Source organism: Nylanderia fulva, unplaced genomic scaffold, assembly GCF_048542155.1.
Source record: "Nylanderia fulva isolate GAGA-0341 unplaced genomic scaffold, ASM4854215v1 Scaffold78, whole genome shotgun sequence".
NCBI classification, from domain to species: Eukaryota; Metazoa; Arthropoda; class Insecta; order Hymenoptera; family Formicidae; genus Nylanderia; species Nylanderia fulva.
The window spans coordinates 428,591-456,167 of NW_028190894.1; the positions used below are offsets into that span (position 1 = coordinate 428,591).

The 27,577-nt window shown below is 28.8% G+C and overlaps 1 pseudogene across 1 annotated transcript; it reads right to left on the minus strand.

Annotated features, from left to right (window-relative positions):
* Positions 1-3,106: 3,106 nt before the first annotated feature.
* Positions 3,107-6,495, minus strand: LOC114942146 (uncharacterized; annotated as a pseudogene). The gene is made up of 9 exons (XR_014926218.1): positions 6,357-6,495; positions 5,741-5,876; positions 5,495-5,647; positions 5,217-5,401; positions 4,897-5,135; positions 4,231-4,545; positions 3,835-3,958; positions 3,624-3,751; positions 3,107-3,539 (listed from the first exon to the last, which is right to left on the minus strand). The product of XR_014926218.1 is annotated as an uncharacterized LOC114942146 (transcript).
* Between the last annotated feature and the right edge of the window lie 21,082 nt (positions 6,496-27,577).

Below are 27,577 nucleotides of genomic sequence, written 5' to 3' on the forward strand. Positions count from 1 at the left end.
AAATGTAAAATTTACACAGTCGGTGTGTTAAGAATTCTATATTTCAACATTAAAAAAATGTTAACGTAACATTTTTTAAATGTCAGCGTTACATTTTTTAAATGTTAACGTTACATTTTTTAAATGTTAACGTTACATTTTTTAAATGTTAACGCAACATTTTTTAAATGTCAGCGTTACATTTTTTAAATGTTAACGTTACATTTTTTTAATGTTAACGTTACATTTCCTAAATGTTAACGTTTTTTAAATGTTTATTGCTATTATTAGTATTATACCGTACTGCAGTATATTATACTAATATATAATATTATTTATTGTTATATAACATAAAATAACATATTTTTCCACAAAGTATTTTATTTATTATAGAAATATTACATTTATTATAGAAATATTACATTTATTATAGAAATATTATATAGAAATATTACGGATACATTTGACAAAATTGCACATTCTATTTATCTGAAGAAACAGATTACAATTGTATATAATATAAAAATTACAAATTACAAAAAATACTCTGTTACAATAACCGTATCATTTTCTGATGTTTTATACATTTCCCAAGCTTTGGTAAATGGAAAATTGACCAGTTTCATTATAAAGAAGGAAGAATTATTTTTTATGATGTATCCCAAATAGTATTCCAACTTTCATATAAAACATATATTATAGAATTTAAAGAAAAATATAATTTTGTTTTACCAAAATTCGGAAACTTTTCAGAAAAAGATGTACAAATAAATTTATTTAATTTTAAATTTGTACCTCTAAATTGTACGTTTTTTCCAACGTAAATTAATGTATTTAATGTAATATTTAAATGCTCTGCAATTATTGCTCCATAGTCTGTAGATTTCAAATGTTCCTTTTTAAAATTTTGAAGGATTGGCTGTTCCTCAATAAAATTACACTTATTTTTCGACTCATAGTTGATATATTTTTGATGACGTAACGATAAAGTAAACGCAATATCTTTAAAATTTTTTAATTTATGAGCTAAATCTTTAAAATAACCATTTTTAGCTTCAAATCGCATAGTCCAGTAAGCTCTTGGAAGACCCATTTTTTCTATTATAGTAGGATAATGCGTAATTATATGATCTTTTGGAGTTAATAGAACGGAAAATTCTTTTATTACAAGTTCGTGATGTTCTTTTATCGTTATTTGTAAATCATGTAACATATTAAGCGTAATTTTTGGTGATAAAAACAATCTTTAACATTTTTATGAGTAATAAAATTATTTTCCATTTATTAAAATTTTCTCCCAGTTTTGGAACTATATCTTCTAGAATTAAAGGCAAAAATATTGTTAAACAAAGAGTTTGTGCTGCACGTTGTCCAATTGAATTTGAATTTTTACTAAAATGTATAATGCTTGGAAGATTTTTTTTATTACAAAAGCCATAATCAAACGCTTGTACTTTTTCATTTAAATCATTTAAAGTTATTAGTCCACATTTATTACAAAAATCTGAATAATTTTAGATCTCTGTGGCAAATGCCCTCCAAAAAATCATGCATTACATCAATGTTGAGATTTTCGGAAACTTTAAAATAAGCTATATTTAACAAAGCAGTTTTATGTTTTATTCCAAAAAAATTAAATGTATCGCTATTGGCATAGTTTCGTTGATGTGATAAATGACAAAAACTTTCTGTTGTTCGTAATAAATTTAAATCTTCAACACATGTTTTTTGGGCATGTTCTTTATGCATTGTACAAATTTTACAATAGTGATGAGAATTGAAAGATTCATTCATGCCAAGCAACATAGTTCCAGCTAAATTATCGCAAGATAAAGATATTAATGTACCTTTCACATAAGTATTCAGAGCTTTAATAAATATTCCTTGCTTTTCTAGAATTTTTATGTCATATACAATGACCTCTAAGACAGGATTTATACCAAATTTTTTAATATTAGCATTATAACTTAAAGCTACTAAAAAAATATTTTGCAACATTGAATTAATATGAATAGGAAAATTATTAATTGTAAAATAAAACGCTCCAATTTTATGAATTCCAGCTTTGCTTCCTAAAGGACTACATACCTCAAATTCATCAAAATAAAGTTGAATCTGAATTGCGTTCTTATTTATTTGGAAAAAAGGATTAGTTTTATAAACTGTACCATCAATGAAATTAGTGTAAGCATTATTATTTTCAAAAATATTATTTGTAAAGAATTGTTGAGCAGCTTTATTATTTAATATAAATTGAAGAGTTTCTAATATAGGTATATATGTAAAAGTACGTGTAACTGGAACTTGTCTATAGCATTGTGCTCTACTGTCGTATTTTTTTTTTTTTATTCCAACACCATGAGCTTTCTGGATAGGCTGTACAAAATTTTTTGGCAAATTTTTATTTTGTTTATATACAGTCATGTGATTGTCAAATGCATATCTAAAGTCGTGAGCAAGATTTTGACGTTCATCTAAATGTGAAAGTGATATAATATCGTCAATGAGTGGAAAAATTACATTTGATGTTGATTCTAAAATACTTGTTATAATAAGATCAGATAAACCTAAAGAATATAAGTGTGTTACGTAATTAGACATATTTTCCTGCATTAGTTGCTTTTTCTCAGTCTCTGACTTATTTGATGTTACAGTTTTATTTTCAATCAAATCACAATTATCATTAATATCAACTTCTTCAAAAATCTCAACATTTTCAGCATTTGATTTTTCATAAGCGTTACTTTTGGAAAGTATATTTTCTTTTTGGGGAATACATTTTTTCAAATGTTTTGTAAAGCCACAATATGTTCTAAAAACGGCAAGGCAATTTGTACAACTCGTACAACATTTTAAAATAAGATTAGAGCTCTCAAACAGCATATGTACATTACGTAAGTGACGACATATATCTTTGATTTGTAATGTTTTATATTCACATAAGTAACACTGAAGAGACATTTTTAATAATAATTACGTTGGAAAAAGTGTACAAAGGAAAAATGAAATTTATAATAAATATAATTATATTATAATCTTATTTTTTAAATAAACAAAAAATTATATATATATCTTTTTTTAATATTTGCATTTTCACTTATAAAAATAAAAAAGAACTAACTTTTGCATGAATATCAATGTTCAATATTTTAATACTTATATATTATATCTATAATCTCTTAAATAATATGAGAAATGTTATATTATGTTTAATTATAATAATTTGTTTGAATAGTACCTTTAATTTAACAATAATTTGATTTTGTTACCTCAAGTTTCGTGTGTACTTCAATCACTTTACTCGTACATTTACTTGGAATCGTGTAGAAATAGTGTTGCAGAAAAATCCAAAAATTTTTAAGATCGTTCTCAAATTCTACATGAAAAGCATAGTGAGCCTTGAAAAGGTAATCAATTGATTTAATAATATCGTTCGTTGGTAATAAAATAAATTTCCTGTCCATTTTAAGAAAATATTGTTCAGGTGCTATTTTATTAGGACCAACAACAATAATTCTTGGTTGATTTACGTTTTCATTTGAACGCAAGGGTGTCCCATTCTAAAAAGTAAAACAATTAATGTTATATTGCGATTATTGTAAATAAAATTAATAATTGTAAAAAAAATAATTTTAATCTTTTACCTGTACAAAAACAATCAATTTTCTAATTATATTATTTGTTTTATCTCTTGTAGCTAATTTTTTTCCTCTTGCTGTTGGTGGTAATAATAGTGCCAAGGCAATAAATGAGTTAGTAATAAGATTCCATTCTTAAAAATAAAATATTAAAACACGTTAAAAATCAATATTAATAATATTAATATGTAATTTCCATATAAAAAAATTAACGTACCAAGAGGAATTTTATTTTTTTTAGTTTCAAAAACTGACAAAATAGCATCGATATATTGTGGATATATCTTACAAAATCTATCTGGATCAATTTCAGAAAAAAGTAGATTAAATTCTACACCAATCTAAATAAAAAAAATTATTAAAAATCTAGTTTTAAAAATAAAAGGAATACGCAGAAAAAATTTCTATAGGATATTGCTATTTGTAAATCAAACAAGTTTTATATACACTTCAGCTTGGCAAGAATATAGTTATAATATAAAATAATTATGTATATATAAAATAAACTAAGAAAAATGAGTAATTAACCATAACATTGTAAAATTGAGCTTTTGAGTTAAAAAGGTGCAAGATAACTTTTATTATATTTTTACAATTAAGTAATGGTGCTTACCAGTTCAGGCATATCCAAAAATCTTGGAAATACGTTAAAAAAATTCTCATTTAAATATAAATATCGACGAACTTTAAAAGTTTTTTTAGTTTTCTCTATAATCTGGTCTTTCTGTTCTAATGTTGCATGTTTCATAAAATTGATTGAATCTTTAATGATGTCCGATTCATCAACAGACTCAGTTGTTATATTATTATCAATATTTTCTTTTTGTTTGTTATCCACAATTACTTTTGAGATGCTTCCCTTTCGTTGTACATTTGATAAACGTGAAGCAATATATCCAGTCCCAGTTTTAGGATTATAAAAGTGTTCCTATAAAATTATATTAATAAACAATTATGCATAATGCAAAAGTATAAAATATTCTCTTTGATATGTATACAGATATATATATAAATATATAATATATAAATAAATAAATAATATATAAATAAATAAATAAATAATATATAAATAAATAAAATACAATATTATTTGTATATGTTTTTAATAGTACTCTCATGTTAAACAGTTTACAAAAACTAAAAATTGCTTTCTACAAATATTAATTTATAAATTATATGAATTTGGTAAAATATATAAATGCAATCTTGTTTTATATATATATATCTATATATATATAATAAAAATTGATGTTATGACAGTTGAAATATAAAAACTTACATAGCCAAGATCACCTTCACAGTTTTTTAAATTTGGGAAGAGTTCAATAATTGCTTGTGCATAATTACACTTTTCCCAAGAATAGATTTGTCTATTTACTTTTTTTTATATTCTAATAAACTTTGCACAACAATTTTTATTAAAAGCTTTCTGTACTTTTCTGATAAATATTTATTTTTTTCATAATTGTCAAGTATTTCTTGTCCGCACGCAAAATTTTTTATTATTTCATGCAACTTCTAAAAGAACAGAAATACAACAAACTTTTTATTTTTAATTTTCTATTTTATAATTTATAAAAAAAGGAAAATTTAACATACCTCTTTTGATATAACTTCATTACTTTCAGAAACGGTAGCATCTAATTTATATTTTTTGGAAGACGATGCATTTCCTTCATACTCACTATTTGAGAACTCTGATAGAACGGATCTTCTAATAGAACATGTATCTACATCTGAACTTGTAGATGGTTGATTTACTTCTTTAGGGATATGCGACAATGCTATATAAAAAAAATTGTAATGTTCTTTAAGAATAAACAAAATATAAAAGAAATTAGAAAATGTAATAAAATATGTATACTATTCATACTTACAAATATCAATATTTGTCGTTGTTTTAATTTTTATAATAACGCCTCGTGGATTTATTCTAACAAATTCTGATAAAATGTCTGGTTGAAGTTTAGCATCATTTTCATCCGTAAAGATAAACTCTGTATTCTTTAATGATGGAAAAATGTTTTCAGCTGTAAACATATATTACAATGAAATATACATTGCAATTAAATAAAAATGATAAAACTTTAATATATATTAATGAAAATATGTTAAAAAATGACCTTTTTCAATAAAATGTTCGTAGGTACATGGTTCTTCGATTTTGGCCCATACTTTAACGCCTTCGTGTTGCAAAACACAAAACAAATAACTTGGGTTAATTTCATTCATGAATGCCATAATGAAAACAAATAAAGGCTGTAAAAATAATGAGAATTATGATTAATGTGAGATATATTACAAAATTATTCTATATTAATATGAAATATAAAAACTCTACAGTTACGGTTAGTTATACACATTGAATAGAGAAGATTATGCAAATATTTATTAATATATTAACATTAAAACAACATTTGATACATAAAAAACAGTAAAACTGAAAGTAATTGACTAATCACTTTTCTCATTTGCTATCATACATTTCACGTTTATAATTTTTGTTAAATCGACTTGTTAGATTATAAAGATTATAATTAATCAATTTATTTATAAGATTGCAAACATGTTAAGATATGCTAACCGATTGCTATTGATCAATATATCTATTTATCAATCTATTTAACGGAAAAGTATCAAACTCATTTACTATATTCTATATCATATTTCCATTAATATATTCACAATGCCTGCAAGACATAACCTTTATTATATTATTTGAAATAATAATTTTCTTACCCCATATGTGCACCTTAGTGTTAGTTTCACTTATCTTATATATCACTGAAAGGATCACTCACTTATTTGCGATACTCATACGCAAAGTACGCAGTGGCCACACAATAGCACGTGCTTCAGCACGTATATCAAGAGACTGTCGCATTCAGTAACCGCCAGAAAACAAAAGACGATATTTCTTTATGATAAATAACATAAAAGATATGTCGATTTAACAGATAAAAACTGTAATAGAGAGAAAAGTAACATAAGTTATCTGTTTATAAGTTACAACAAACATTTAAAAAATGTTACGTTAACATTTTTTTAATGTTAAAATATAGAATTCTTAACAGACCGGTAATGTAAATTCAACATTTGAATTTCATTAAAACCTTTAAATTATTTCAAAAAATGTAAAAATTACATTTTATTTTAATTAAATTTAACTTTATAAGTATGTTAATTTAACATATAAAATATATCATCAAGAATTCGTACATTTTTATTTAATTGTGTTGTTTTAACACTTAAAAACAGTAAATATTAACTCAACACAGAAATGTCAAAATAACACAACGACAATATGTTACATTAACATAAGAGTATGTTAAAAATTTCTACACGAGATAATTTCAACAAAAATACAAAATGTTTTTTACCGTGTACATTGTGTATGTGTGTATACAATACTTGATCAAATTTTGCAAACATATACCTATTTTTTGATCGATTTAAAATTATATTATGAGTGAAGAAAAAACATCCTTTATGCTTTTTCTATATTTTTTTAATTGATAAATTAATTTCAATTTCGTAAAATATATTTATGTCTGCACAGCTTTTCCTTTCCGTTCATTGTACAACTTTAAGCATATCGGACAGTTCTCGTATTTCTCCCCGCCGCGATTATTATATTACCCGCCACCGCCGTAATTGCACGCTTTTACTCTCACTTCCATCAATTTCCTGCTTCACGTCTGCGGTTATTAAGCTTGCGAAGGGAAAAGGGTGAGAAACGAGCATAAATCTTGCAGTTTTCCAGTAAAGCGACGTTAATTAGAAAGATGCACAAAACCGGTCAGCAAGATCACTATCAGACACAACTATGTGTATGTGTATTAGGAGAATAAATAATCAATCCCGTCCACAAACATTTTAAGCTTGAATTAGGAATAAACATATTTCAATTTAAACAGCAAATAAAAGCCATACAAAAAAATAATCTTCGTTGAAACTTAATTATTCGTGCACAAAGCATCGATTTTTTTTGGTCTAATATCAAACAGTAAATAAATATCAATTCTAAATTTTTGATAAATTGTCTTCTCTCTTTAAAACTATATTTTATATTCGAAAATCTTTACCTCTTTGTCTCTCTTAAAGAATTGTAGACGAGAAAAATATTGAGACAAAATCACTGAATTGACAATTAAAAATAAATATTTTGTATTTGAAATAAATACTATTAATATACCTACTATTAAATACTATTAATATATATTACTATTAAATACTATTAATATACCTACTCTTAAAATATTATTGATATACAATACTATTAAAATACTATTAAAATACTATTATTAAATTGTATTAATTTTTGCAAAAAGGTTGATTCACTGTTACAACGTCTTGACAGCGTATATCTTTCATCATTGAGCGATTCGATACTTTTGATATCGTGCTACTCTCATAGAATGTCTCGCTGTAACACGATGCTTGAAATTCAACGTTCAACGGATGTTGTTGCAGAGTTAGACTATCATTGCAGGCAAAAAACGAATCAAGCCTTCAGAAATTTTTATATAAAATATGTAGACTAATTTAATATTTTAGAAAATTATTGATGCAATTACAATGCGTAATTAGAAATAGGATTAAGTTCAATATATACTTAAAAATAGAAAAGTCAAATCCAAAATAATCAAGTTTCATTTCTTAGAGGATTTAAATAATATATATATATATATATATATATATATATATATATATATATATAATTTAAATCCTCTAAGAAATGAAACTTGATTATTGGATTTGACTTTTCTATTTTTAAGTATATATTGAACTTAATCCTATATATATATATATATGTATATATATATATATATATATATATATTCATAAAAAATAATATTTCAACATATATATTATATTTGTGAAGTAATCGAATCTAGAACAATAATAAGTACTTTCTATCGCAAAGAATCGAGTCTTTTACTAGTAGATTAGGCTAGGTTTGATTTGGTTAAATTAAGTTAAATTATATTTAAACTCTAAGATTAAGGCCAGATTTACAATAGGTGCAGTAAGCTCTAAGCCTTAAGAAATTCATCAATTACAGAATGAGGGGAATAATAATTATTTAAAAAAAGTATATCATATGCAATAATGCAGCTGCGTACTTTTTTTAAAAGCAACTATTTGTTTTCTTTGTACCAATTAATTGATCTCATTATTCCGCGCATAAAAGTATTAAGGTAAGATTACCAACAACTTAATATTTTACAAGATATTTTAAGATATTTTATGTCAAAAAATTGTTAACTTCAAACCTTTATAACTTAAAAAGTACTCCATGAAAAAATACTTTATTTAAGGATTTTGGAAAGCTCTTGAAATAACTTACAAGAATACATGCAATAAAAAATAGATAGTTCCATTTAAAAAATTAAAGGTGACCTTTACGTGACCTTTAAATAACTATTCAAGGTCAAATTAATGGCTCGATCTTATATCTCTCTCAAAAACCATACAACTTTTGTTTCAAACATTTTTCTCTACAATCGCTCCCTGCAAAGTTATGAGAGGTGATATATTAAAATGGGACACTCAATATGACTAGTATATAACTAATCAAAAATGAATGATTGACAAGGTTATAGTAAAATGTTATTGTTGTAAATGTATATTGTTAACGTTATTATTAAATAATTTATAAGGAAGCATTTAACTGATAAGAAATACTCAAAATGGCCGCCATTTGATTGAAAAGATCCAGATTTTCATTATGAGGACATTTAAAATTAATATATTCGCAACCTATTAATTAACGAAGAGATGCTAATGAATTAATGCATTATAAATTATACGAAAATTGTCCAGAAATTTTTGAAATGACATGACAATCCAAAATAAGGATTCCGCTATTCAATGATCGATGGACTATCCTCAATCAAATGACAGTTTGAGCATTTCTTATAAGTTAATTATTTATTTATAATTATTTAATAATAATGTTAACAAAAACTTTTTTATTATAATTTTGCAATAACTTAGTTGTTATGGATTTATATAAATTTTTTTCTTTATTTTGACATAAGAAATATACAAAGTTTGTCCATATATTTCTTAAAGACCCTGTATATCTCATAAATATTCATAAAAGATTCTGATATACTTGATCCAGGTTTGAATATACTTGGAAATACTGCTCTTGGTTTTTAAGATACTTAGAAAGTTCGAACCTGTCTTGTCCAATATTTTCTAGACTACTTGAAAGTACTGTTTTTTTAAAGTAAACACTCATGGAAAGTTTGAAATTAAATACAAACTAATTTGGATCTACTTGTAAAATATTTAATCTATCGCTATGCGTGATCTGATGTGCAATTATTGAAAATTACTGTATCAAAATTACTGTGATGAGGATCAGAGTATATTTTCGAAACATTGATATTATGCACATTGAATTTTTTCGTTTTTATCTTTACCATTTACCTTGTTAAAAGAAATAAGATTGTACAGAAATATTTGTTTGAATATAAAGCACATAAAATCTTCATAAAATTTACTGCATTAAAGGGATCTTTCACGATTGTCTGTTTTATCGATTAATTATTATTTTCGTACTTCTAGTCTTTCGTCGCATTAATTTGACAGAATTAAAAATGCTTTTTTACGATTATACTAATACATACATCAATGATTTCAGGAAAGGTTGATTTCACATGAAAAACGAGAAATAATTACAAAATCACAGTTTTCCTTATCTACTTTTGTCTCTATGACATCTCGAATGACAAACGAGCTATCAACTTATTATATTATGTGTTCTATATAAAAAAATACATTTTGTATGAATATATAAACAAAAGGTCTCTGGGATTAAGATACACGAAAGAAAGCACTATTATCCTCCAAATCTAGATTAGAAGTTTAGTATAAAAAGTAGTTTGTAAAAATATAGTTTGTATTATGATTCGTACGTATGTGCGTGCGTTGCAGGTATAATAGAGCGAAAAACAGCAATACATATTTACGTTCAAACCTATAATAGTATTAAACGTAGCAAAAAGTGACTCCATATGTGCAATGTATATATGAATTTTTAATACAAATTTGATCTGGATAATTTATAATATGAAATTCAAAATATCAACAATTATTCTTAAAAAATCAGTAAATAATTGCTAATATTTTTAATTCCAAAATGAGGACGCTATATATTTTGTCGGAGTTCATCATTTGCTAAGGATCTTAAAAAGGACTGAGAGATTTCAAATTCTTTTGAAAAATATACCGCGCTATATGCCTTATATTTTTATCTCAATCGCTCTGACCTCACTGCGAGTTCATCGGCAATCGTTTCTACTTCCTTTGAAGGAACTCGTCGCGCGCGAAGAAACGAGAAAATTCCTGGCAAAGGTTGCCTACAGCCAGCGAACCATTTTCTCTCACAAGCTGCTAATTACGAAGGCATGCGTGAAAGGCCTTTGAGAGGGTGACACGAGACGCGCTTCGGCAATCCGGATTACAGAAGAACTATAACCCCTATTGTCTTTCAAGCTCGTTAGAGAAATAACTCGACAAACGTTCCGGTTCCAGGGCTAACGTCGCGGGTTCTCTTGTCGCGTTTCCTTTTTCTGCGCTGAATTCCCGCGTTCTTACATCGTTCCAGCGACGACGACGCTTTTTTCCGCCTGGAATGGGCAGGAATCTTAATTGGAAATTTAAACGGACTTGTGGAGAGGAGTTGATTCTTCCGCCATCATCGGCAATGTCGAAGAGCAAAAAATTGCACTTCAAATACCGATAGCAGAATTAATGTACGGAATTTTTTTCGATGGACTAGATTTTTATATTATTATAGAGAAAGATAATATGCAAAATAAGCTAATCTTATTTATAAATTTTCATTTATTTATAAAAAATGCAAATAAATAAAATTGCAAATTTATAACTATAATGAACACATCTTTTAAGCAGTGTATGCAGAAACTTAAATAAACATTTTATTTTCAGAGAAAGCACATGAACTTTTTGTAGAATACTTGTAAAATAAAAAAAAACAACTAAAAAATTAGTAAGGCTCTCAATGTAAAACACAAATTTTAATTTTACCGGGTTAGTAGAGCCAGACCGCAGGTGGTCTTAGTTTCAAGGAAAATTAATTTTTCATTGAAACTGATTAGACGTGCGCAGGATACAAATTTTTTTCGGTGTAATGCCAAGTAATAAATAAGTAAACCTTAATTAGAGATTTTTATTTTAATAAATCCTCTATTTGACTTTTCTAAAGAAGCATAGAAAAATATTAATATAAATATAATATTTTTATTATATGTATATAAATAAAAATAAAAATTTAATAATAAATAACATAAAAATAACATAAAAAACCTTTCTATAAAAAGTCATGTATTTAAAAAATATTTAAACTTGTATGCAAATCAAAATTGAAAAAAAACTCATATATACATACTTTTCGTTTTTCTACTATAAAATAACAATTTGTCACTTATACTAATCGATGTGCACCAGCAGAATTGACTACGTAAAAGTTACAATATATTTTGTTTTATACAAAAATCCAAATTTAAATATAAAATCCAAATTATAATATCTAACATAATTATAATTATTATATAATATCTAACATAATTATTTAATTATTATATAATATCTAACATAACTATTATATAATATCTAACAATTATTTTAAAAAATTATTATATTGTATACAATGGAGTTTTATATTCATTTTTCAAGCAATATTTAATAGAATAAATTAATAATTGGTGTAATATAATATCTGCGAAAAATATATTTTGAAATTTATATAGATATATAAATATATATAATATATATAAATTTTTTAAAATATATATTAAAATATATACATATATTATAATTTTAAAGTATATATACTTTTTAATATATAGAAATTCAAAAAATTTGTGTAAAAATATAAAAAAACAATTATTACTTATACTATAAATATATACTATAAATATATAGATATTTATATAAATATAATTCATATAAATATTAAATATAATATTATACATATATAACGAAATGAGAATTTATAATTCTTATTTTCTATCGTTTTGACTTTTACACTGAATTAATAAATAGCGCAAAATATATTTGTTTCGGTAAATAGCTGCTGTCTTGAGAGATGCGTCGGATTCTTAATCATGAAGTTGAACTAATTGGACAGATTGATATAATGGCTAATTATTCGTAGAATGTCGCGTTTCGAGCACAACTCGAGTTGACAGTATATACGGAGCGAATTGTATTACCATCTGTCGCTGCGTAAATACTAAAGCACGCCTGCACAACGTAAACAAATGTCAAGAGTGTGCAGAGTGTGCGGAGTGCTAGCCGATTTGTTGTCGTTCCGAAATATTATTTTATGCCTTGAATAAATGCTTTATAAAATAATTTCATCTCTTGAATATTCTGTTTCTCGTATTTCCAATTTATTTTAATAAATGAATTGATACATAATAATATTCCAATATTTAAATTATTTAAATGATCCAACGGTTCGTATATTATTCCATTCATTGTATACATCAATTGTTTCCCGTTATTTGAATAAATTATATAAAATATTGAAAAATTTAAAGGGCGACGCAAGTTCGAGTCTACAAACACATAATTAAAGGAATACTCTCTTAAAATAAATCAGTGAAAAAACCACTGATTGAATCAATAAAACAGTACATCACTGACAATCAGTCACTATTTCCTGATTTTCAGTGAAACTATCCCCACCATGTTTCTTTGTTTTATATTTTACTGATTTTAGTCAGTGGAAGTATAAGATTTCACTGCAAAATCTGTAGACCGCGAGCCAATAAGAGCTTTTATACGTTTATCCATTACTATAATAGTAAATTTTCGTTATTGTGACTCTGCTGTTCTTAGTGATGGTGATTAGACATAATACGTCGTAGTCGCTGGTATTCTCGCTGCTAAAGTTTCCAACAGTCAGATCACTGATGGAAACAGTGGGTGCAACAAACTGATTCCATCAGCAGTTTTGCACTGATTTGCAGTGCTAGGGTTTTAACTATGATCATGAATAGTCACTGTTGTTCAGTTATTATACACTGATTCACTTTAAGAGAGTAATTGTCCACCATATAAATATTATAAATAAAATCCAAATTATAATATCTATAAATAAATTAATAAATTAAAATTCCTAATTCCTCATTGCTTCAATTTCTACTTCAAATAAATAACAATATATTGGCTCATTATTTATATATATATATATATATATATATATATATATGTATCTCTTTTAAATAAACGCGCAAGCGCGCGAAATTATAGCTACGCACAGTGTAAAAGAAAAATTCTCTTTTAAAGTTACATTTTTAAAGTTAAGCAGCCAGGAGAGAAATTTTTTACACACATCCTCAAAAATGAGTGCGATTGTCTCCGCCTTTTATGAACGTGACTCGATGCAGCAGAGATATATTCCGTTCCACAATAAACATGCATCAGATTGGACGAAAATTCGTCGATTTCAGATTTGGTCTCTACCTTTGCTGCTTATTAAACTTGTCAGTACCTGCAATGAATGGCACTAGGCCTCCGAAGCATTGAACCACTAGTATCTCTCCCTATTTTGCTCGTCTACGCGCAGACCGACGCACGTTTTCTCGCCGAACGGAGCGTAGTCGCGATAAATCGTGATATCATCGCGTCTCACTGCACACAATGGGCATGTATCTGTATCGCATCCGCCACGCGGAGATGCCGACCCGCAATTAATTTTCAACGTGGAATTAATCGCGGCCCCTTATCAAGCCCCAGTCGCGACACTTCGCCGTCCCATTCTTCTCCCTCCTGGAATTTGTCGTCGCTTCTGCGAGTCGTTTACTCGTTCGCTCGCACCTGAATTCTCCGCCCTTCCCGTATATTCGCATCAATTTCTCATCCGATATAAAATTATGCGGGCCGCGAAATATATTCAACCAATCATCGCTGGAATTGGATAATAAACCTCCATGTGATTCACGTCTTGTTGACGCGGTCTCGGAATATAATTGGTCCCACGACGCAGTCGTGTATCAAAGTCTGATCCACCTCGAGATTTCGCTAGGAGAGAGTCAATCGCCCCCTTTTCCCCACGCACCGTCATACCCATAGTCTTCGTCTCTCGATGCACTTTGCCAAGTTTGGACTTACATCATTAGCGATTCGAGGCACATATCTTGTTATCTTGCCGTTGCCAGCCAGTTGTTGCCACCCAAATGCACCTCTGGGTGCGAGAGAGTGCAATTCAGTATTATATATATATATATATATATATATATATTGCGATAATAATACTGTACTCTCTACTTTCTATGTATAATATATTGTTATGCTGTAACAATATAATATTATATGTGTACAATACATCATTATTATTGATTATTTTGTTTGAAATTATTGCTGTTCTCTTAAATTATATAAAAATGTCAGAAAAGAAAGAGAAAGAAAGAGATCTCATACGAAGATAAAAGTTTGACAAGCTATATGTTTTATGCTGTCCTGCAAAGATAGTTGATTAGTACATTAACGATTAAATATCTTAGGAATTAGGGATTAATAAATATCTTACAAATAGATTTGAATTTATTTATATGGTTTTAAATTCTTTATGATAAAATTTAAAAAAAGGTAAATATTGTAGGCCAACTAAACGAGCAATTAAATAAGATCTAAAGATTTATTAATAATTAAATAATTAAATTCTCATTCCGTTAGAGAAACAATACACAGCGTAAACGTTTTGACTGCACTACAGTCTTTTTCAATACATAAAAATCAAATATTAAAATACAAAGTTAAATATTAAAACACAAAGTTAGTTAAATATTAAAATACAAAGTTAAACGATTCTTCGCTGATGACCAATGGATGAGTAAGACGATTGATCTGAGATTCCAAGTTTTGCGACATTTAATCATGCTGTGGATATTTTACGCGAATTAAATTAATATCAGAGAAAATTAAAAATCTTTCAACTTACATTATTGTTTTAACAAGTTCTTCTTCTCGACATTTCAAGTATGTGTTGTGAAGTCTAAATAACAAATGTCAAAATAGAGAGCGTGATGTATTTATTTATTACCAATGTTTTTTCTAAACTATGATTCAGCTAATTTTTTAAGTATGTCAAAATAACTACTGTCTAGCAATTCGGTGTCTTTGTTTAAATTAATTCCATTTTTCTGTTCTTTAATGTGAATCATTTCAGATATTAGCCTTTTATGGTAATTCTTTTCATAATCCATTATCTTGTGTTATCCCAGTCAAATGTATGCTGTTCATTTAGAATGTGTTCCGTGACAACCGAATGTTTAGCAGAGTCTAATTTAATATTATTTTTATGTTCTTTAAGTCTCGTTCCTGTCTTTTTGTCTGTCCGACATATGTGGCGTCACAATCATTGCAATTCAATCTATTGTATAAATAACATTAGAATTCGTGGGACAATCATTTCTGTCCTTTTGAACCCTTATGAAGTCATTCAATTTTTTAATGCAACGATATCCCACTACTACGTCAAGTCTTCTTATTGCTGAAGCGACTTTATCAGAAATTGATTCTATATATGGTATGACAAAATATTTAATGTTCGTATTTGTGTTATTAATATCTATTATATTGTTGTTGTTGTTAGACTTGTTAAATTTCTTTGTTGAAAGATGTTTCAATCTCTTTATGATAATTTAAAAAAAATAGTAATTCGAACCTAAACGAGAACCCTTAAATAAATAAATTCGAACCCTTTAAGGGGATGCTCTAACTATATCTGTTTTATGACAAAATTATTTAACTATTTATTGGTTATACAGAATGCACAATCCTTTATTAGAATTAAAGTATTCCATATATAATAATAATACATATGGGGCTATCATATATATGTATATATATGTATATAAAAAACCCAAAAAGTTAAATATACAATTACAGTTTTCTTATCGGTTAGGTCAACTTGGCCTAATGCAAAAGACCGACAAGAAGACTGTAACTATATTTAACTTTCTCGGTTTTTTAAATATACATATACAGTAGCTATATTTGTTTTATTATGAATACTTTAATTCTAGTAAAGGATTTTCTGTAGAACCAATAAATAGTTAAATGAAAATAATATAAAAGAAACAAAAGAATATATAAAGATAAATAAATAAATAAAAAGAAAGAAACATAGCTCGAAAAACAAGAGCGATCCAATAAATAACTAACCTAATCTAACTTAATCTAACCTATTTATAAAAGATTCAATTCTTTATTATATAAAAGTGTACTTATTTTGAACCTTGCAGGTACATCAATCTAAAAAATTCGTATTTAATTTTTCTAAATTTGATTATTTCACAAGTATAACATTTGAAATGTTTATTTCTGATGAGTATTATTAAAATTCTACAAAATGAAACTTGATTATTATATTCGACTCAGAACTTTTAAGTACATATTAAACTTCCCTTTTATACGGAAAAAAAGGTCAAGAACATAAATTTTATTTGTTATTTCGAGGTGAGGGATCTTATTTTGATAACAAATTAATTTCACTATTAAGACGCTGACGATTTCGCTGCAACAGCGAAACTCCGTTTCTCCGCACATTTAAACACGACGTGACCGTAGAAGATATGGACGTACTTTAAAGTCTCATCCAAAACGAGAGAGAGAAAGTCAACGTCAACGTATAAGTTTTCGCATGCAACGCTCGTTGTCGTTGTGTAAACGCAAGGAACACACAGCGCGATCAATCTCGTGCGGTTCGCCGGCGATCAATCCGCGGTTCGTTTCGCCGGCGAACGAAAACCGACAGCGCGACACAACGGAGCTTGGGCTTTCCGTGTGTTTTCGTTTTGACCCTTCGCTTAAACCGACGCGTCGGTACTTCACGATCGTCCATCAGTCAGGCCAACACCCCAGATTCTTTTACGAGCGCACGGAAGCGGAGATTACACTGCGAATTTTATTTTATTTTTTTATGTTTCTTTTCTTTTTTTTAACGCACGATCCTCGTCGTAAAAGTGCACCAAAATCACGGAACTGTGGGGCACGGCCGGAAGTAATAGCTCTTTAACTACCCGAAATCGGACTCTACATCGGACATTTCTAAAGTTAATATTGTCGGCGTAGGTGGTTAGGAAACTGCGGCATGATTTTTTCCTTGTTGTATAATATGGCACGCAGTTTGGAGTTATAATTTTTTGAAAATCTTAAAATTTCAACAAATTTTTAAAAACTGGAAATACTACAGACGAACAAAGAGAGAACCCCCATCTCATAAAAATCTAACCTAATCTAAGCCAAAAGATATACCCTAACCTAAATCTATTTCTGATTTTAAATTGAAAGGTTTATTTAAGTTTTTTTGTTTTGATCTGAAAAATCATATAATATTATGATTTTTCCAAAAATTTAGTTATACAGTTATTTCGCTTTTTGAATATTGCAATAAAAGAGAAGATTGATATCTTCCAAATAATCAATAGCAATTTTTATCATTCTTGAACTTTTGTTCCAAATAATCCATTTATCAAGAATCCATAGTCAAATCTTCCTACAAAGACGTATATCAAAACTGCGAGTGTATACATTTAAAAAAAATTTGTAACACACTATTTTAACCCTTATGTCAATACATAATTTGTTCCACAATGTATGAGTATCCGAATACCTGCGTATTTTCGACATATTGCACTGTGACAATTACTTTATAGCAATTGTTGGGCATTGAATATACTTTCTTGTTAAATTTTAGAAAGTTTTTAAACTAGATCCTTTGTATTTTCTTTCGGGTGGGGAAAAATTTGGATACATTTTCAACATTTGGGTATCCAAAATTGCTGTCAAAACTTTTCTTCGACTGAAACAAAACACAAAGGGCTTTTGTATTCAGAAATCTCCTAAAATATGACGAGAAAATGTTTGAAAGTATGTTTCAATCCTCTTTTTTCTATCAATGAATTGGTACCATTTTATCAATGAATTGGTACCCAAAGTTACTTTGGTACATTCATTGACAGAAGAGTTAAAAAATAACTTACGACAGAATATAAAAAAATATAAATGGGTTTATCTCGCTCTGTCTATTTGCGTTATATAGTATCATGTCAAATATCAGTGTTAAGTTACATGTTTACGTCATACAATCGCTCTTGTGGTCGTTTACTTTCTACGTTTAGGACACGAGCAGCAGAGCGTTTGTTACTATCTCGGTCCTCGTCTCTTGTAGTGCAAGCGTGGCTTTTAATAAGAGGATTTGCTCGTGATACAAAGGGGTATTGTTCCCAGAGCTATTATCAACTTACAGGACTTCCGAGCGCGCTGCATGGCAATTTGCGCTGCGTATTAAAAATTATTCCGTTAACATTTTGAGCTCACTCTCTCTTGCCCCATGTCAGTAAAAACCGTACAATTAATTTTCATCGGACGCGCAATTTTTGCGCCGGTCTTTAACGAAGATATTTCCATATAATGTGGCGTACGACAAAGAATTAATATTCTCTTTGCTGCAAAATTATTTTAACATGAAATTATTTTACGTGATATCGCTTTTTCGAGAAGAATCAAAATGGTATTGAAGTTAAAAGTATTTTTTAAATAATTCTTTTTTTTAACAATATATTATTTGGATGAAATATATGTATAATAGTTAAATCTTATAAATAATATTATTTAATGTTAAAAATTTGCATTTACATACACAAAAACAATACGTGTGTGTATTTACAAATCTATGTACATAATATTTAACTCTTTCTTCTTTTTCTTTTATAAAGAGTTTTTCAAATATAATTTAATACAATAATAACAAGAATAAAACAGAGATAAGAAAGTAAAGATGATAGCGGCTCAATGCAGTTCAATTAGGACTATAATTCACTGCATTAGGACTAATTAATATTGTAGCATTCTTGCGAGAACGAGCAGAAATTAAAAAAACACTTGCATATAAACGGCTTATATTTTAATACGCGAATCTATTTCGGCTCATAATAATCTGCACAGCAGTAGTAGCTTCGTGCTTTTTTAATTAAGTCGTCTCATCGGGTCGCCTCCTCGCTTGACTTTCTCACTCCGCTTATGAAGTTATTACACAAGGAAAAGCCGAGAGAAAATGCGACGATGACTATCTTTCCGCAGCCTTTTAAAATCCACAGTAAATGTTTAATCAGTTAATATCGGAAAAAGCGCTATGGCATCTGCGGCGCATCGATATTATCGGTATCGATTTCTCTTCCTGTTTTTTTCAAGGGCTTGAACGACAAAGAGACGAGATGAAAAGAGAGAAAGAGAGAGGGAGAAAATGTTTGCAAAACCACGAAGACTACTCCACAGCTTTTGCTGGTCATATTTTATCGCTATATCTAACCTTTCTACCCTTGTCCTCTCTTCTATTACTATACGATCGTTATACTATGTAACAAAAGCAATGGCTCGTATCATTTTATTATTATTACTATTATCTATTAACATATTATTTTTAACTCACTTTATTAATAATATTTCTTTGTTCTAATTACACTCTAGTTTATAACTAAAAATTACTTTAAACCAATGTGTTTTTTTATAGATTTTTTGATATTGAAAACGATATCGCAAATTAAATTTCTAAACACCATCCTGTTTTATAAATAAAACTTTTTTGCGCACCCTTTTTTTATTGGTTGAATGGAATAATAAATGCTTTTCCACGTAGATTAAAGTACATGTAGAAACAAAGTGCGAACCTACCAATTTTATGTTAAGAACAAAAAAATTGTTCAATTTTTAAATTAAGAATTAATCATAAAGTAAACGGCTATAGGAGCCTGGCACTGAAGTCAGGTGCAAATGTGTCGAAAAATAATTAACTTAAGTTACAAACGCGAAATTTATTCATATCCATTACAATACAGTTTTATCTCAACAATAATCGTGGACGTTTCGCATTTTTTTTATAGGACTATCTTCAGCGCTCTCAAAAATATCAAACATAAAAAGAATGAAGTAAAAAAATTTGTTTCCTCGCAATGAACATTGTTTCAATTAACAATTTGATTTTAAATTTAGTTTTTTTTGGGAACTACTTCTTATACGGAGATGCTCTTGTGAAAAAGATTTTTGGGAAAAATTTTTTTTTTTTTAATTAATTTTATCATTATTTATCCTACGTTTTAAAGTGATCTATCATACAACTTTTGTTTAGAACATTTTTTTCGAAAATGCATTTATTTCGAAAAATTCAAGGTAGGCAATTAAAATAAGATATCTTATGTATAAATATATATTAGGGAAATTTACTACCATAAATTGCACTGTGTATATCGACCCTAAACTATAAATTATGTGATTTCATCATCATAGGTGGAATATTTACTATTTCAGCAAAACTCTGTATTTAAATCCCTCCTACTGATGAAATAAATTGCATAATTATAAATTATGATATGGAAAAAAAATGCATTTTAGGGGATGACCAATATACATTCATGGCATCTAATCAGAATTTTAAGATAACGTTAATCCCTTTTCCATAAAAAAATTTCAAATATCAGTTATCACATAGATACATCAAACCTCCCCTGAAAAGGGTTCGATCGAGGGATATATCTTTGCAATATATAAAATTGAACGTACCGAATGGAACAAGTTTCATGAGTCAATTTCATAAGAAAAGAGACATAAAGAAAGAATTCGTTCGCAATTATAATAACTGCGGCAAAAATATGCTGACGATCTCCCGACGAAGAGAGTACTTAAGTCCATTTGCCACCATATAATTCTGTTTCGTTTTTATTAAAGCGAATACGCTCGTCTCAGGCTTTTTTCCTTCATCAAAGCGACGAAATATCACTACGAGGTTAATTTTCGCGATAAAATATACCGCGGTAAGTAACCGCTTAATGCGCATTGCGATTCTTACAGGACGATTTTCTTTTGTGACAATAGTAATTACCGGCGGCGAATTACTTTGGACAATTGTTAGTCTCTAGCTGCGGAACGGAAATCGTTTATCATTTATTCCGAGAGATAAAGTGCAAAATTCATAGTGTAAGCAAACGTAGAATGTAATGCGTAAATGAAAGAAAAACAGTAAGAGAGAATTTAACGCGTAAATTAAAATAAGATAAAAATGTTTGCATTAAAAAAATCGACAAATGGAGAATTCTAAATTTTGTTAATATTAATCTATTGCAATTAATTATACTATTTTATTATTAATATGATATATGATAGCCATACATAATATATGCATAATATAATGTATACGTATAATCTAAAAAGTAAAGAAATAAAAAATAAAATGTATAAAATGTATTTTAATGCATCCATATCTGTATGACTATTATATTATACATATATTATATTTTTGACGGATATAATATAGATAAATAAAATTTAAACGAAAAGTTATTATTAATAAATTAATTAGTTACAAATAATGTTAATAGATACTAATAATAAAATAAATTAGCTGAGTGCATAATATTAATAAAATCTTTAATTCTTTATTTGTCGACTTTTTACGCGAACATTTGATTTTTCCAAAGTATCAAAGCAGTATCCATTTTTGAAAGAATACAACTTTTATGTACTTCACTACATTGGTCTCTTTTTCGCACAAAATCTTTCTAAAACCTAGTTTTCTTGAAACAATCGTGCAACTTCCCCTATTCTCCAGACGACATTGCGTACATGTATAAGAATTTTACGTTATCACGCAAGAAAAAAAATCGGCATACAGTCAAGTGGAAAGTATAGTTTTTCGAATTGCAAAGCGCTCTTGCTTCAGCACGACGATTGCAAACTCGCAAAGTGTTGTAAGAATTCTTCGAAGAATATTAAATAAATCTATTGCACGCTTGCACAAAATTTTTGATATCCGTGATATTGAAAACGGAAATTATACGTTATATATATTACATACCTGAAAAAATAAACTAATTAGTAGTGGTTGTACAAAATAAAAGCATTTTTTAGAGAAATTTGCAAAATTCAAAATATGTACATGATTTTTATTTCCAAAGATATTACGCGTTGTAACAAAAATGTAGACTGCTACTTTTTTGGAAAACAATTTTTTTCGAAAAAAACTTCTTCAAGAGCATTAACATGAGAAGTAATTTCCAGTTTTAATTTTTCAAAACATGGCTAAAAATAAGATATTGAAATTTAAAAAGTGTATTTTATGATTAATATAATTTATATTTGAATTAGACTTCCCAGATAACGTTAACCTTTTTTACACAAAAATCTTAAATATCACAGAAAGCCATTTTTTACACATTAAATCTCAATTATTTGGGAAATCTGACGTGCTAATTTTGGTTCGCAGCATCGTTTTCAGGATTCAAGAATCTATAAAGAACACATTTCTCTGGCTTAAAATAATTTTTGACTGTAAGCTAGTGTAATCGTCAGAGTAAAATTTGTATACAAAAAAAAAGAAGGAGATAAAGAGAGGGAGGCAGGGAGAGTCGCGTCATCGATCGTTTCATCTATCACTATTTCTCTTCACGCTTCTTGTGCTCATTTTACTTGGCGACGAAACAAAAATATCCGGCGCGCATTTGCGCGGAAACGTGCAATTTTACGGGTCGCGGCTCACCCCGTATGTGTCGCGACTCGTCGAACCCTTCTCTATCTCTCTCTCTCTCTCTCTCTCGTGAAACGAAGCGAGGATCGCGAAGCTGAAAATCAGCCAGTATCGACCGTGTCTTTCTCTCCCTTGAACCACATTCCGCGAAGTGTCTCGGGGACGCAATCGCTTTGATGGCTTTCGTAGCTCGTTCGACTCCCGCACACGCAATGCTGCTCCGCCAAGCTCGCACGTACGTTTGAATTATAACCCGCGCGTGCGACGAGTTCGCAATAATCGTGACCGTTTTATCGTATCACTACTATACGGGTCACCCATGTATAGAGGAATGTCCCAGAAGGGTGCAACGCACCTTAGAAACAGCCAAATTTTGCGAATTCGAGGCATTGGAAGAACCATTAATTATACACTCCTTTTTTGCTACCAATTTACGGTGTTATTAGTTAGATGATAAATTAGTGTTGTTGTTGGTTAGATTAGGTTAGGTAACTATTTTATCTTGAATGCATATGTTCTTCGAATTATCCAAATTACTTGAACTTTAAAATCGGGTTAACTCTTCTGTCAATGCAAAATTCATCTTTCCATAAATATGCCAAATTTTGCGAATTAGAGGCATTGGAAGAACCATTAATTATATATTCTGTTTTTTATGCTACACTAGATTTATGGAGTTAGATAATATATTAGTATTGTGTTGTTGGTTAGATCAAGTTAGTGAACTATTTGATCTCGAATGCATATGTTCTTCGAATTATCCAAATTACTTGAACTTTAAAATGGGGTTAACTCTTCTGTCAATGCAAAATTCACCTTTCCATTAATATGCCAAATTTTGCGAATTAGAGGCATTGGAAGAACCATTAATTATATATTCTGTTTTTTATGCTACACTAGATTTATGGAGTTAGATAATATATTAGTATTGTGTTGTTAGTTAGATCAAGTTAGTGAACTATTTGATCTCGAATGCATATGTTCTTCGAATTCCTCAAATTACTCAAACTTTAAAATCGGGTTAACTCTTCTGGTAATGCAAAATTTTTCACCTTTCTATCAATGTATTGGATATACGGATGCCAACTGCATATTTTCGACACATTGCACTGTGACAGTTTCTTTAGTAGCTATTTGGGCATTAAATATTTTTTTCTGTATTCTGTAGTTTGCTAATACAAAGATCCTTTGCATTTTGCTTCAGGCAAAAAAAAGTTTTGACACATTTTTAACATTTGAGTATCCAAAGTTGTTTTGATAAACCCCATTAACCCTTCTATCATCAATGAACGAGTGCGCAGGTATTCAAAGTTGCTAATGGGGTTTTTGAAACATGCCATAGTATCCGTGCAAAAATTCAGTCTCATGTTACATATTCGAGTTTATATATAATATATATGTAGCTCGGGCTACATCCTCAAGATGGAAAGTCCGAGTCGTAAAATTCCGGCCGGCGCTGTTGCAATTTGTACGTCAACCCCGGCACTTAAAAGTTTACCGAAAGAAAACCTTTGGGCACTCGTCCGCCGAACTTTGTAGCGGTATGAGAACGCGTTCTTGAACATACATCCAAGGCCCCTTTTTACGGCACACTCCGTCCATGGAGTGTCAATCGTCCGCTATTCAAGTTTCACGCCAGCCTGGTCTGTGGTTTACGACCGAGATACTGGCGCTCTTTCAAGTATTAAAATTTCCGAAGGGGATTGCCCACCCCTCAGCGCGTTCTCCCTCGCATTCTTCTCCCCTTTCTTTCTCCGGACATCGACGCGAAATTTCTCCCCCGTGACACACCGCTGAGAGAAATAGTTCGACTCGAAGGATCTCGCACGTTAAAACATAATCAGGCGTTACAACCGGATAAGGTGCGATAAAGCTAACTCGTAGGGGGAAGGACGAGAAAACCGAGCGGATAATTACGTAAATACGATAGTGGCAGCATTACTTATGCGTCGGGTGTAAGAGAGATTTATGGCGCATCGTGGCACTGCACGAAGCAAGCACCGTATGTCTGATAAAATTAAAAGTCTCGCCATAGCTTAAACACGCCACAGATTCAATTGAAAATAACTTATCATTCCGAGCGTATTATTTGTAGAGAGATAATTATTTATCATAATAAATGCATTAATGTTCGATCGTAATAAAAAGATAGACAGTATGTTTTGATTCTCTCACACAACAACAACAAGTTTTTGACACAATATATTTGACACAATATCATATTCTTGCATGACTCTTTTTATTCGAAATCAAATTATACTCTATATTATTGTTACAATATATAAAGTCACTTTTGCGTAAGTGTCACACATGCATTTGCATGACATCAATTATATTAATCTTTTACTAAAATTAGCTAATATTAATACTGCACAAATTCAAACCATAAATGTTTTTTCAATAAATTAGCTATAAATATGCGGACATACTGAAAGGATATACCAAACTGCTAGCTTTTATAACCAATTCTTCAATTATGACTAACAATAAAATATCTTGTTTAATTGGAAATCAATTCAATTAAAGATGAATTTTTTTTAAATACTCAATATTGAGTATTCAAGATGCCCTACTTTCTTTCCTGCTTCATTATTTTTTTCAATAATAAATTCTTCGGTAAAAAAATTTCAAGCAAAATTTTTTCTTAATGAGGTATATCTATCTAAAAATGATCTATTTATTGATCTCACACTATAATCCATTTTTAATTTTAGTAGAAACACGCTCGAAGATTTAGAAAAATCTCAAGACAACTTAATCGTACAAGTTTACTATATCATGTATGGGCATGATACTGCTAGACATTCCATGCAAACACCAAACATTTCATCGACCGTTTGCTCTTCCCTTTCGTCGCATCAACTAGCAAAGCAATACGGCTTTGTATCCGACAGTTAGAACTTTTGCATGAACTGTGACTTGTACACAAGGGAAAGGGATCGTGACTTAGGTGTCACATGTTGGATGCAGCGTGTCTTGTGAATCATTGCGACTGCACTAGTCACGAAATGTAAATCATTGATAACTAAGAGATGTCGGCTCTTCTACATTCTACACTAAAAAAATAATATTCTCATTTAAAAAATTACCCACTTACTTTTAGAATACCCTGTTTTAAAATAAACATCAAAAGGATCCTCTTAAAATGAGATATATTTAAAGATTAAGGAGAAAAAGATGTCTCTTAAGATATCAAATATTTCTAATTTATTAAAATGCAGACAAATGGAATTATTTTTACATTAATAAAAAAAAGTACATTTTATAATACCTAGGCAAAGAAGGATCATAAAGAAAGCATTGACATATACATAGAACATGAGGCACTAAGTCTTGAGTTCTGAACGAAAATTAGATTATATTACACGTTATTTATAAATAATCAATTTATGTATAATAAATATAAGTGAAAAAATTATATTTTTATTCTAAAATATTTCCTGTTTATCTTTAAAATACTTTGTTCTAAAATAAAAACTCAAAGGATTCTTTTTTTTGTGAAACTTAAAAATGGGGAAAAAGTTGGTGAAATAGGATATATATTTACATTCATAAAGAAATATGTACATTATTTTACAACACGTAGACAAAGAAAGATTATACAGAAAGCATTGACATAATTATAATAGAACATATGAGAGACATGTGATACAACACTTGGATTCAGAATGATTAAATTAGATTATGTTATTTACTCGTGAACATTTCTCTTAAATCGCTAAAGCTTTCTTTTTTTCAAGTCACTTATTAACTATACCCATTCTTCTAATAAACTAAAAATATTTAGTGAACATTTAAAAATATTTAGTAAACATTGCACTATATACAGATTACAGCACTATACCCAGATAACCAGTGTGAACACAAGTTGCTTTTATGTTGCTAATAAAGATGTTAGCATCTTGCTACGCATCTACATGTATGTCGTCCATTGTGCTGTTGTTTGCTAGCATTTGATGTCGTAAATAAAACATTTGCACGTTTTAAACATTATGCTGGCATTAGAATTAAATAGATGTTGATAATTAATGCTGATATAATGATAGCAACATATTTATATCTGTTAGCAAATTGAAAACATTATATGCTAACTTTTTGTTAACAGTATGCTTATTCAATATGTCCCTTCTTTAGCAGAGCATTTGATTACGACAAAATATTAACGTTATGCTAACTATACTTAACCATTCAAACATATAATTCATATTCTTAGCAAATAACCAACATCAATTGCTAGCATTTTATTTTTATACATTGCTTGAGCATCCTTGGTTATCTGGGATATAAGCATGTACGTTCTGAAACAATATGACAATGACCGTGTTCCAAAATTGACTGTCAGTACTGAAATGCTATAGTATACATAAACTATAGCATTTTAGTACTGACAGTC